Source organism: Panthera uncia, chromosome X (genome assembly GCF_023721935.1).
Source record: "Panthera uncia isolate 11264 chromosome X, Puncia_PCG_1.0, whole genome shotgun sequence".
NCBI lineage: Eukaryota > Metazoa > Chordata > Mammalia > Carnivora > Felidae > Panthera > Panthera uncia.
Window position 1 is genome coordinate 120,635,639 of NC_064817.1, and position 12,337 is coordinate 120,647,975.

At 58.1% G+C, this 12,337-nt stretch overlaps 1 long non-coding RNA gene across 6 annotated transcripts; it reads left to right on the top strand.

The window, feature by feature from the left end:
- Positions 1–967: 967 nt before the first annotated feature.
- Positions 968–11,485, top strand: LOC125932063 (uncharacterized). 6 transcript variants are annotated; one of them, XR_007460532.1, is made up of 7 exons: positions 968–1,665; positions 1,747–1,810; positions 2,152–2,384; positions 2,966–3,345; positions 4,289–5,047; positions 5,840–6,000; positions 6,370–11,485. It is a non-coding gene; the product is annotated as an uncharacterized LOC125932063 (long non-coding RNA). The 6 variants fall into 6 exon arrangements; XR_007460534.1 differs by having other exon boundaries at positions 968–2,384; positions 6,370–8,645; positions 9,402–11,485; XR_007460535.1 differs by having other exon boundaries at positions 968–2,384; positions 6,370–7,521; positions 9,402–11,485.
- The last annotated feature ends 852 nt before the right edge of the window (positions 11,486–12,337 follow it).

Here is a 12,337-nt window from a genome sequence, read left to right on the forward strand (position 1 = left end):
TGGGTGGGTGAGACACGCAGTTCAGTTCGCCGGTTCTTCCTCGTTGCTTTTCTTTGCCAGCCTCTTTCATAGTCCTGACCTCAAGTAACCCATTATCAGTGGAGCAAGTGTCCCGAGTCAGCCCTGGATTCCAATCCTGGCTCTGCCACATGGACGGTGGTCTGTCGGAAAATGGAGACCCCGGTGCCCAACCTGCAGCCCAGCTCAATGGTCACGAAAAGGTCTGGGGGGCAGGGGCGGCAGATGGAAAACGGGTGCGGCTCTTTCCTTCATCTGTCTGCACACGGACTTCCCCAAGGTCCCGCCTCAGTGCACCCCCTTTTCTCCTCTTTGCCCTCCTGGCTTAAGTGCGTTGGTCTCTTACTGGATGCCCCACGGCGTCCCATGGATCCCCGATGGATGAACAGATGACTGGATGGACGCAAAACCCCTGCGGTCTGACCCACGGGAGGTGCTCGGCCAATGCCGCCCCTCCCCTGGCCCCTTGGGGTGGGGGGTGGGGGGACCACGGCGGGCGGGCCACTGCTACTCAAGTCCTGGAAGCAGCGCAGATGGGAAGCAGAAGTGCCCCTGGGTGCGCTGGCAATCAGGTCAGATCCCCCCGTGGGGAGCGCTGGGACCCGCGCGGGGCCCAGCCGCCCTCCCGCTGCGACGCGCATGCTCCATGCCCCCCACCCGCCGCGCCTGGTTCCCACGCCGCCCCGCCGCCCCGCCGCCGCCCCGGCCCCGGCCCCGCCCGCTCCCCGCCCGCCTCCCGGCCCTGCTCCTGGCTCTAGACAGAAGACGACGGACAGCCTCGCAGAACGCGCCTCCTGAGAGCGGCGCCCAGGGACCAGGTCGAGACCGGGCGGGGAATCCCGCCATCTCCTGGGGCCGCTGTCCCCGAGGGCTTCTCGGAGGCGGCAGCCTTGGCCTTGGGCCTGCCGGGGGCGGGGGGCGGGGGGGCAGGGGGTGGGGGTTGGGACCGACAGCCTGGCGGCGGCCCGCGGAGCCCAGGTACGCGGCCTGGCAGGACTGTGGCGGCCCAGAGCGGGACGGGGTGGAGGCGGGGCGGGGGGGGGGGCATCTCGGCAGGCAGGTGGCCATGGGGCGAGGGAGAGGGCCCCTGGAAAGCAGCCTATGTTTGTTGACTGCGATTCGCCTCTGATCCTGGAGCTGGCAAGGGAGCCCCCGACGGGTAAGTTTGGATTTTGCGCCCCTGTGTGTGGGTGCGCTGGGCAGGCTGGCAATGCGAGGTGGCGGCACTCCTGCTCAGGGGCACCTGGCGAACTCAGCAGGCACAGGCGGTAAGGGTCCCAGACGAGTCCTGGCCGCTAGCTATCAAGGGGGCAGGGGGGCGGTGGTGCTCCCCTTTGGTGAGACCGCTGGTGGTGAGGAGCTCCCCAGAAGAAGGTGTAAGAAGAGGAAGCCAGGGGTGGGATGGAGGGCCCGCAAGATCAAGAGAGGGAGGGAGCGAGCTGAGCAGGGAAGGAGCTCCAGCAGTCCTCCGGTCCCACAGATGTGTGCCTGGCAGCCCCTGCGGGCCAGGCCCCTGCAGGCGTTGGCGATATGGCAGGGAAGAAAATGGCAAAACTCGCCCCACGTGGGTCCAGGCCTAGTGGCAGGGCGCACACGACAGGACAGCAAACATCTTAAATGAAGGATGATAGAGTGTGTTCATCGGTGGTAAGTGCCCTGGGGAAACTAGAGCAGAGGGAAGGAGGTGAGGGGTTGGGTCGCAAGTCTGAGCAGATGAGGGTATTTCAGAAAACCTCGAAGGAGATGAGAGTGTGTACCGGGCAGAGGGAACAACCAGTGCAAAGGGCCTGAGGTATGAGTGGACTGATGTGTGGAAGGGAATGCTCAGAGGGTGGTGTGGCAGGAGCAGAGGGAGCAAGCAGGTGGGAGGGGGGCAGGGCGAGGCCAGGAGGGGCCACATGGGTCTACTCTGAGTCAGATGGGCACCCCGGGGAGGGCCGTGAGCAGGCAAGGACAGAACCCCATTAGGAGGTGGCCCTGTTTACCATCAGTTCAGCCTCTGCCCCTCCCCCACCCCCCACCGCCCAGGACAGGGGAGACCCCAGTTGCAAGGCTGATCCTTAGATGATCCTTAGAGGGCTTTGTTGGGTGGAGCAGCGTGGAAGGCCCTGGGGTGACCTGCGGCCTCCCTAGGCCCAGGGCCCTGGGGCCGACCCACCCAGAGGGCTGCAAGCGCTGCGGTCCCCAGGGAAGGCTGCCGGAGCCAGGAGGAGGCAGCCGGGGTCTCCAAGTGCCAGGCCTCAGAGGAAGTCCGCCAGGAAGGAAGAAGCCTGACTGCAAGAGGCCTGGAGCCACTCCTCCTCACAGATGAAGAAGCCCCAGTTCCTGATCCCGCCTGTATGGGGTCGCCTCCTGCCTTTCCTGGGGTTTGTGTTCTGTGTTCTTTTCCCGGGGAAATAGCCCCATCTCCTGGTCTTCTGTAGGCACCAGCACGAAGCCCACTCACTGGCTGCCTCCTTTTTTTTTTTTTTTTTTTTTTTTTTTTTTTCAATTTTGTTGAAATCTTTCTCTATTTTTGAGAGGGACAGAGAGCCACAGAGCGCAAGCAGGGGAGGGACACAGAGAGAGGGAGACACAGAATCCGAAGCAGGCTCCAGGCTCTGAGCTGTCAGCACAGAGCCCGATGCGGGGCTCGAACTCACGAACCGTGAGATCATGACCTGAGCCCAAGTCGGAGGCTTAACCGACTGAGCCACCCGGGTGCCCCTCCCTTTTCATTTTGAACACCGGCAAGCAAACAGACGAAATCGAGAGGACAGTCTAAGGCAGCGCAGGTGCCCACCCCCCGGGGCTAGCGGCGGCCTCCAGCTTGCCTTGTTTGCTTGTTTCTCTCTTTCTCAGTTTCTCCCTCCCTTTGTCCTTCTATCCTTCGCTCCCTGCTTTTCTCGCTCTCTCGCTCTCTCTTTCTCTCTCTCCTTTTCCCTTTCCTTTGTTTTTGCTGAAACAGTTTACAGGAAGCGTGCATACCATTTTCTCCCTACGTGCTTCAAGAAGGAAGGACATTTCCTCCCATGACCCAGTGCCGTTATCCATCCAACCCATGCCCAGCGCGGGCGCCTGCTGTCGTCTGAGAGCCGCTGCACAGTCACCCTCCAGGCCCCCACTGCCTTTGACTCCTCCTTCCTTCACACCAGCATCTCATCAAGGACTTCGTTACACTTGACCATTGGCCGTCTGGTTATCCTTTCATCTGAAGCAGCCTCTCTCCCCAGCCTCGTCTTTTCCCCCTGACGCTGAGACACGCAGGAGACCGGGAACAGCCCACCTTCTGGATTGGGCCGGTTGCTCCCTTGTAGCTAGTGTCTTGAAGTGGTCCCTCTGTCCCCAGTATCCTTTATAAACTGGGTGTGGGGGCACAAGGCTGCATTAGAATTGGGTCAAGCTTTGGCAAGAGCCTTCCTTGTGCCCTCCCTGGGGTGGCATCGTCACAGCAGGCGTGTCCGACCTCTGTCCAACAGCCATTCGCTTAGCTTTCTGTCTCGTGACCAGCGGTAAGCAGGGGAAGACATCTTGACATCGTGTGGCTATCCACGCCTCCTAGGTCTGTCACCCGGCGGTTTTCGTGTCCACTCCGCCTTAAGGGATTCTTTCTATCTGATTAATGTAAATGTCGCCATCAGACACATGAGTTTATTTCTTCTGGGCTAGTGTTGATTGACAGCTCGTCACTGGCGATAAGGGACCTTCTTGCGGCAATTTAAATGCTCCAGGACCCCGTCCCCCCATCCTCTCTCCTGTAGCGTGAGTAAGCTGTAGTCACCCACGCAGCAAAAGCATCCTGGGCCCGCTCCCCACCAGCCACTGCCTGGCTCTTCTGCTTCCCCACCGGGGAATTGAACATTCTGGCCTCCAGCTGGGTGCGGAGCACATCCTTGGAGCAAACTTTCTTTGGCCCCGCTGTTTCCTGGCACTGAGAACCGATGCGGAGGAACCAGACACTGCCCACTCTGTCCATGACATACTCTTCCTGCCCTTGGTGTGAGCCCCCGCTCCCTCCTGTCCCCAAGGCGCACACGTGGTCTCTCCCCTTTTGCACCCCCACCCCGGCCCCAGTCTCAGCCCCGGGACCGCCCGGCTTGGGCCCACCCAAGGGCCAGATATGAGCCATGCCCTTAGCCTGCTACTCTCTTTGCTCACCCGCAGCCTTCAGCTCTCAGCCTGAACGTGACTCCTTCAGAGAGCACCCCTCCCCTAGCTACTGTGGCTCCCTCCATAGTGCGTTTCACTAGCCTGGTCTTCCTCTTTTCCTTGACAGTGAGGCTGTTTACAGGTGGAATGGTATGTGTGTGTTGGGAGGTTTTCTGTAAGGACCCTGACCTGAGAGGAAAAGGGGTCAGCAGTGGAGCTTCCGGGGATGGCTGGAAAGTCGGGGTGCAGGGGTCCTGCCCCCATGGGAAGAAAGGAATGAGAAAGAGGAAGCCAAGGCTCGCCGGAGGTGGGCAGGACTCCCTGTCTGGCGGCCCACCGCCCAGGTGAGGGGAGAGGGCGGCAGCTCGGTCTGGGAAAGTGTTATGGGTTGGATTGTGTCCCCCAAGAAAGATGTGTTCGAGTCTTGCCCGCCAGCAGCTGTGACTGGGACCTAACCTGGATGAGGTGGTGCTGGACTAGGGCGGGCCTCATCTCGCACTTGGCTTTTGCCAATCCCCTTAGCTTGTTTGTACCCCCGCGGTGGCAGCCGTTCTCTTGAAGGCCGGACCCAAGGTGAGCGGGGCTCCCTGACCGTCTCCATCCGCCCCCTCATCATGCCCCAGCCTCACAAGTCTGGCAACCCCGAGTCTCCCCTTAGCTGCTGAGTTCTCTGAGTCCCCACCCCCACCCCCACCCCACGTTTGGTAGCCGCTCGCCCATCCTGCGACCCATGGGGGTGAATTCCCCTGCGGCCCCAGGAATTTCTCATTTTAGGTGCCGGTATCGTTTGAAGACGTGTCCATGTACTTCATCAAGACAGAATGGAAGCTTCTGGACCTCAGTCAAAGGATCCTCTACAAGAGAGTGTTGCTGGAGAACTACCGCCATTTGGTGTCACTGGGTAAGGACCTCACACCCACGTCCAGTCGCCGCTACTGGATCTCTGAACGGAATCGCTTGTTGGTTACTGTAAGCCCGAGAATACCTGCATTGACCCGTAAGTGGTAACCGCATGGGCCCCCATCATAGTACTTTTGCATAGAAAGTCGTGGGTTGACTAGACCTCTTCTACCCAAAAGGTGGACGCACGTTATCCTTGAATGTGTATGTGCGCTCTTTGAGACTTCATTTATTTTTATCAAGGCTGCACTGTACAGAGTTTAGCAGTTTCTGTTCCTTGAGCCAAGCCAGGCGAAGAGGCCCAGGAGAAGTGCGTTGGGTTTTGCAGCATGAATCAATCCAGAAAGGAGCTGGGGTGGGCCCCCCCCTCCCCGCACTGCGACTCACTGCAACTCACTGTGACTCACTGAGACCCACTGCCTGCGGGGCTGCAGGGGGCCTGTTTCCTCCATTTCTTCTCTCCAGATTTAAACTCTATAATCTAACCACACACAGGAGGACTACTTTCTTCCCCTTGGTTCCTTCTGACCCTCACTGGGCAGATGCAGGGTTCACAGCGCAGTTCTGGAATCGTCAGTCCATGCCACATGTCCCAGCAGCCTCCTGACCTCCCTGCAGGCCAAGGAATAACACCGTTATCCTGCTGGCCCCAATCACCACCTGCTTGGGGCTCCCCGGGGCCTGCCTGGCCCCCATGCATCCAAAGTCCTTTGCTTCCTTAAAGGGACTCTGCACTTTATCGGGACCTTCCCGGGGCAATCTCTAGAGAGTTCTTTGTTCTCTGTTCTTGAAGATGCTGACGCTGGGCTGAGTTCAGGAGTGACTGATCTGCTTCGTTTCCATGGACAGGACTTTTAGCCTCCAAGCCTCACCTGGTCTCCTGGCTGGAGCAAGGGGACGGGCCCCAGGCAGCAGACATCCACGGGACACGGGCTGCTGCGGGGGTGAGGACGGGTGAGTGAGGGCTGCGAGGCCGGCTCGCCTGAGCCTTTTGGCAAGAGTGGCCACCCGAGCAGGGCAGTGCGGCCACCTCGGGTGGGAAGTTCCCGTTTGTGCCAGACTTTACTCTCCCGAGGAGTCCCTGTTGAGGCGCCAGATGGAAGGAGCGCCTCCTGCTGCGTCACACCAGTTCTGGTACTTCCAGCTTGTTCCCACCACTTCCCCTCTTGCCCTCCTGTCCGCTGACGGTCGTCTTGCCTCTTCCCCCATGTCCTCGTCTCCCCCATTCATTCCTTCTCGGGTTTGGTGTGAGGGTGACAACAACAGACCCTAAACAGAGCTCCGGGGAGAGGGTGACACTGTTTGGTGTCTCTGTCTCTGTAGGTGACGGGATAGAGAACAGGACGTCGACTTCAAAGCAGAAGCATCGCCCCCAAGAGCTCCCGAGGACTGACCCTTGGGGCGGTAATAAGAGCCAGGTGGCCCGGCCAACAGGGGAGACCGCTAATCGCACAGGGAAACATGCTCGTTCCCCACAGACAGGTTCTGGCAGGGGTGACCAGCCTGGGGAGAGAGGTCAAGGCGGCTCCTCCGACGAGGGAAGAGCGATGAGCTAGAGAAGACAGGATGGTGTGAGGCGGGATTAGGGTCTCGGGCCGCGAGCTGCGCCGGGCGCCGACAAGCGGCACCTGTGTCCGCAGTGTGGGAAATCCTTCAGTCGCGGCTCCAACCTCCTCAAGCACCGGCGCACCCACAGTGGCCACAAGCCCTACACGTGCGGCTAGTGTCTCAAGGCCTTCAAGGGCGCGTCCCAGTTCATTCGCCGCCAGCGCGTCCACAGCGGGGAGAAGCCGTTCGCGTGCCAAGAGTGCGGGAAGGCGTTCCGGGGACGCTCTGGTGTCAGCCTGCACCGCCGGGCGCACGGCGGCGCGAGCGGCCCTACGCGCGCGGCGAGTGCGGGAAGGCCTTTGGAGGCGCTCCCCCCTCTTCAAGCGCCGGGCGACTCGCGGCGAGGGGCGGCCCTGTGGGCGTCCGCACTGCGGGAGGGTGTTCCGGAGCCGCTTGTCCCTCCCGGAGCACCGGCGCGCCCCGGGCGGCCAGCGCCGCCTAGCCTGTGAGGGGACGGTGTGGCGCGGCGGCCCCCACGACAGCCGCAGGGGTGGGAAGCCCTCGGAGAAGAGCGACGGGGGAAAGGCGCCGGCCTCTTTGGGTGCGAGGGCCAGAAAGTCCGGGGACACCGCGAACGCGCAGCCACTGGCAGTGCAGCCTGCTGGCCTGGGAGAGGGCCCGCTTTAAAGCCTGGGGCCTCCCGCTCCCCTCTGCCTTTGATCGCTGAGGACGCGACTGAAGCACAGAGACCTCAGGACAGATCCACGTTCTGTGCTGGAACTGCCCAGATGCCCCTCCCCGACGCGGGTCAGCGCCGCGCTCCAGCAGGGCCCTGTTGTGGGCACAGCCGCCTCCGATGAGGGACGAGCAGTCTCTCTCGTGTCGTGGGACCATCCGCTTCGCCCCAAGACTTCTTGGTGTTTCCAGGTAAAAGCACTAAAAGCACTTTAATCTTTTCAGAGCTCATAAACGGGGGGGACGTGACGGAATTCTACAACTAGACTGTGGCCGGCCCGTGACATCACCTCAAATGCATCAAGAAACCGTCCGAAAACGGCCTTGGGCGAACACATTCGTGGACAGCTCACGCCCAGGTGCCAGGCTGCGGGAAGCGGTGTCTCCTCTCTAAGCCCGCAGCTCCACGGGAAGAAACGGGACACGCTGCCATCATGCTGACTGGTGACCTGCTCTTTTTCCAGGCCCTCTGTCCCCGTGCCAGAGAGGCGCAGGCTTCTCCTTTGAGAAGCAGCCCCCTGGGCCCATATTCTCGGAGCCCTGGGGCGGGGCAGGGGAGTCGGGGGACACTCTGGTCCCTCGCAGGAGCGGGCTCCGGGCAAGACCCCGCACCAGCTGGCCTGCTGCTATCCGTCTCCTCCTGCCCGGTCTCCCGGGCTCACCCTACTCACTGCCGTCTGCCTCCCACACCCCAGCAGCAGAGACCAGCCTGGCCTCTCTGCCCCTCCTCCCCACCCTCAGTGCCTAAAGCTTCATACTTAGCTGCTCTTCCTCAAGCGGCCACCTCTTGTGGCTGGTGCCGATCAGGAACAAAACGAGACGGGCTACGAATTTGCACAGAGCATGCCCAGTGATGGCTCTCTCATCGGACCTTTCGTATGATATTTCTTACAATGCTGCACGTTCACTTGCTTTCAGCATTTTTGTATTCAGGAGTAACGTAAGCTAGAGATTTGGGCCATATAAGGAAGGGTGTTGGTGAATCGCTCCTGAAATAAGAATCCCGCCAACCCTCTGAGAAGACCTCAGGCAGGAGAAAGAGACACCCGATGGGTGTGGTGGTGAGCCTGGCCGCTCTTCTCCCTCCTCCCCCTGAGCCCCATGGAAACAGGGTGGCCCCTTCCAATGGCACTTTCCTGCAGCCTCCTGCTGGCCAGGGGGTGGCGGCTGCTGGCAGGCTCTGCCCTGTTCTGTCCGCACCGTCCCCAGAGCCAGGTTCAGGAGTTCGGCCCCTGGGTGCTCTCAGCCCAGCGTCCTGGTTGGCTTGCCTCCTCCTTCCAGCCCCCTCCACTGCCGGGACCTCTGGCGGGCAACTGGTAGGTATGCTGGGCACCCCCTATGGGCCTCCGAGGATCGTGTGTGCCTTCCCTGCCACACAGTGAGAGGCTCAAAGCACCCTCAGGACAGTGTGGGGAAGATCTGGAAATACAGGATTTCTTCCGAGCATGCTTGTTGGAGCTCCAGTCAGTAGGATGACTCCAGGAGCAAGAGATACAGATAGATAGATAGAAACACATTGACATAGAAGTTTTATATAGCTATATTAAAATGATTTTTAGACACGACTTACGGAAAGTTCTAGAGTTCTTGCAACTTGCTTTTATCTCAGAGCCCTTTCACAGGGCCTGTGTCCCCTTGTCCTTCTGCTCTTTGTGTCACGTTCATCTTTGTCGGCACTGCAGAAACAGGAAGTATTAAGGCCACTGTCTCTGAAGTCCACGGACAGGGCATGTGGAAGCGCGTGTTTTTATGAGGCGCTATCTTTGCCAGGGCTGGGGTGGATTCAGGAAGCCAATCCCCAGTGCAGAACAAGAGACAGTGGCAGGAGGCATTGGGGCGACAGCTGCCACGCGGTGGTGGGAACTAGAAAGAGATCAGATCCCGGGGCTCTGATGTCTGTTTCCATCACCATAGTAAGTGAGCCGTCTCAACTCTGCAGGCCAGTCAGTAACCGGCTTCACTAAAGAAGAGTCGTAGCCCCCCGTGGAATGTCATCCCATGGGTTCTACTGGATGAGCCACCTTGATTTTGTGGTTTTCTTTCTAATGTGCTCTGAAATTGGGCTCCCACAGAACTGGATGCAAAAGCTCACGCTACTGAAGGACATCCTGCCGGCTTTCCAGTCCCTTCCCCAAGAACTTCCCTGGACATCGGCCCCGTCGCGCTTCTCGACTGGTGTGCTTCAGGGATGGCCCCGTAAGACACGGTGCCAGCGCACAGTGTGTCTGACGTTGAGACCACTCGCCCTGTGAAACTGTGCAGACTTTCCAAGAGCCATTTAAATGCCGTGGCAGTGCCTCCACGTAACTGGTGAATTGCCCCGGCCGCATTCATTTACTTTGGGCGCGAGCAAATGAGGGTCTAAGAGTGCTGGCCTTAAAGGAGCCCTCTCGTGGTGTCAAGTAACCAGATGGCAGTTGGGCCAAAGGTCCCAGGAAAAACTCTAAGAGTGGAATCGTGGGGGGAAGCCAAGACAGTACGTTGGCGTGAAGGGAAGGCAGAAACCCTGGAGGGCGAGACACATGGGCATCCAGAGCTGCCACTCCCGGCCGGTGGGACACCGTGACTCAGATCAGGAAGGACAGAGTGGCGCATCAGTTCCCCGAGAGACCCAGCTGTGTCTTCCTCCCAGTTGCTTCTTCAGGCAACATGGCGGCACGCACACTCACTCAGGTGGGTGCCCCGTCCAGCCCCGTGCGGGCCTGTATAGAAGGTGGCTCCACCTTCACCCTTCCGTGGTTTGCTTCGTGGCCTCCCGCTGTGGGGGGACTCCAGGGTGGACACCTGTCTGTACTATAGGCCCTGCGACCTCTCCATCTCTGTCTTCCCCCAGCCATGTTTGAGGTCCTCGGCCCTTTCCTCTGTCCTTTATCTCTGATGGTCATTGAGCCACCAGATCCCATCCGCCCTCGATTATGGTTGCCCCAGCTGTGCCTGCCTGCATGCGGCCGTGTTTGAGTTGCAAGGGCGGTCCTGCAGTTGTCACCTGACTGACGGAAGCATCCTTGTCTGGGGCTTTACGTAGGCCCGGGAACATAGCTCTCTGCAAAACGGACCATGTCTACAACCTTGCTCGGATTGTAGCTCGCGAGACTAGCTCTGCTTTGCGAAGCTGGCAGGTGCTCCAAACAAAGAGATAGGGAAAGCTGTGTTCCCTGTGACTGTGTGGCTGTAATCCCAGACTTGCCCCCAAGGGACGGAAAAACAGGCCTGGAAAGGGGGCTCTCAGGATTGTGTTGCCATTGTCGCCAAACATCCGTAGCTTCTACATGTTTGCTTTGCTCTCGCTCCCGAGGTTGGTTCTGCTGGTGTTATGGCAGCAGGGGCGCAGCGGGATGCCTACGGCACGGCTGATTCTCCGTGAACGTCTCAGGACGGGCCAGGACCTTCACTCCTTTCCTCAGCCGGAGTTGCACAGCAGGCTTTCAGGTGGGGATGCTACATGTATGTCTTGTCAGGCGGCAGAGACAAGTGCGTCTTGAAGCCACGGCCAGAGCGAGCAGGAGGGGAGCTCTTGAAACGGGAAGGAGAGGTCGAGGGATTTCAGGCAGGGTAGGGGGAAGAAGAGGGGGCACATGGTGTGGTCAGGAACCCCCAAAGAGCAGAAGGACTTTGGTAGGACTGTTGGGGGGCAGATGGTCATGAGAAGCAGAGTGCAGAAAGCCTCGGATGCCAGACGAAGAACTTTCATCTCCACCTGCTTCCTGATGAGGAGCGATTTTTTTTTTAACATGAAAGAATTATTCTAACATTGAGGAGGGGACGTTAGTGTATATTATAACCGCTAGAGCGCGTGACTTTCAAGGCTGGCCACCAAGTATACACACGACAGTCAGCCAGATGCTTCTGATGTTCATTAGGTGTTGACCTGGGATGCTTTGACGTGAGCACCTCAAATGACGTTCCCAGAAATTGCCACTTGCTGTGGGCTCACTAGCTCATCCCCTCTCATGCTCCTACTGATGTGTCTATGACTTCACAACACAGGGACCCCCCCCCCCCAGGATTTGCAGGTCGCCGATTCATCTTTTTTTGACCGCCTCATGTAGAAGTATCATCCTGCGTGGGCGACAAGACCTGTTGAATGCTTGCTAGTGGACATTTGGGTTGTTTCCAGCCCGGGGCCATGACAAATAAAGCTGCTATGAGCACTTGAGTGCAGTTTGTGTGTGTGTGTGTGTGTGTGTGTGGATATGTCTTCATTTCTCCTGGGCGTATGGCTAGCAGTGGGGTAGGTCTCATGGTAACTCTACGTGTAACTTGCTGACGAGCCGCCAGACTAAGTTTTCCTAAACACCTGCCCCGTTTTACATCCCTACCAGCAGCGTCTGCGGGTTCCGGTTACGACACGTCGTCCTTAACGCTTATCTGTCCTCTTCATTCCAGCCATCCTGGGGGAGGGGTGGGCGGGGGCGATGAAATGGTATTTAATTGTAGTTTTGATTTTTATTTCTCTCGTGGCTAATGATGTTGAGCGTCTTTTCCTGTCCTTCTGAGCCACTCATATATCTTCTTTGGTAAACAGTCTGTTCAAATCTTTTGCCCATTTTTAATTGATTTATTTGTCTTATCATTTAGTTGTAAGAGTTCTAGATACAAGTCCTTTGTCAGGTATGGTTTGCAAATACTTTCTTCCAGACTGGGGCTTTGCATTTCTATTTTCATAACAGTGAGGGTTTGTTTTGTTTTTGTTTTTGTTTTTGTTTATTTTTTTTTGAAGAGCAGAAGTTGGTTTATTTGACGAAGCCCAATGTCTGGATTTCTTAAATTTTATAGTTTGCACAGTTAAGAAGTCTCTACAAAACTCAACTCCGTACAATTTGATCCTGTTTTCTTGTAGAAGTTGTAGGGTTTTTGCTCCTACATTTAGGACTATGATCCATTTTGAGGTAATTTTTGTGTGTAGTGTGAGGTGAATTCACAATTTATTTATTGTTTCTATACGGAGATCCAGTTTCTCTAGCCCTGTCTGTTGTAAAGATGATCTTTTCCCCAATTGAGTGGCCTT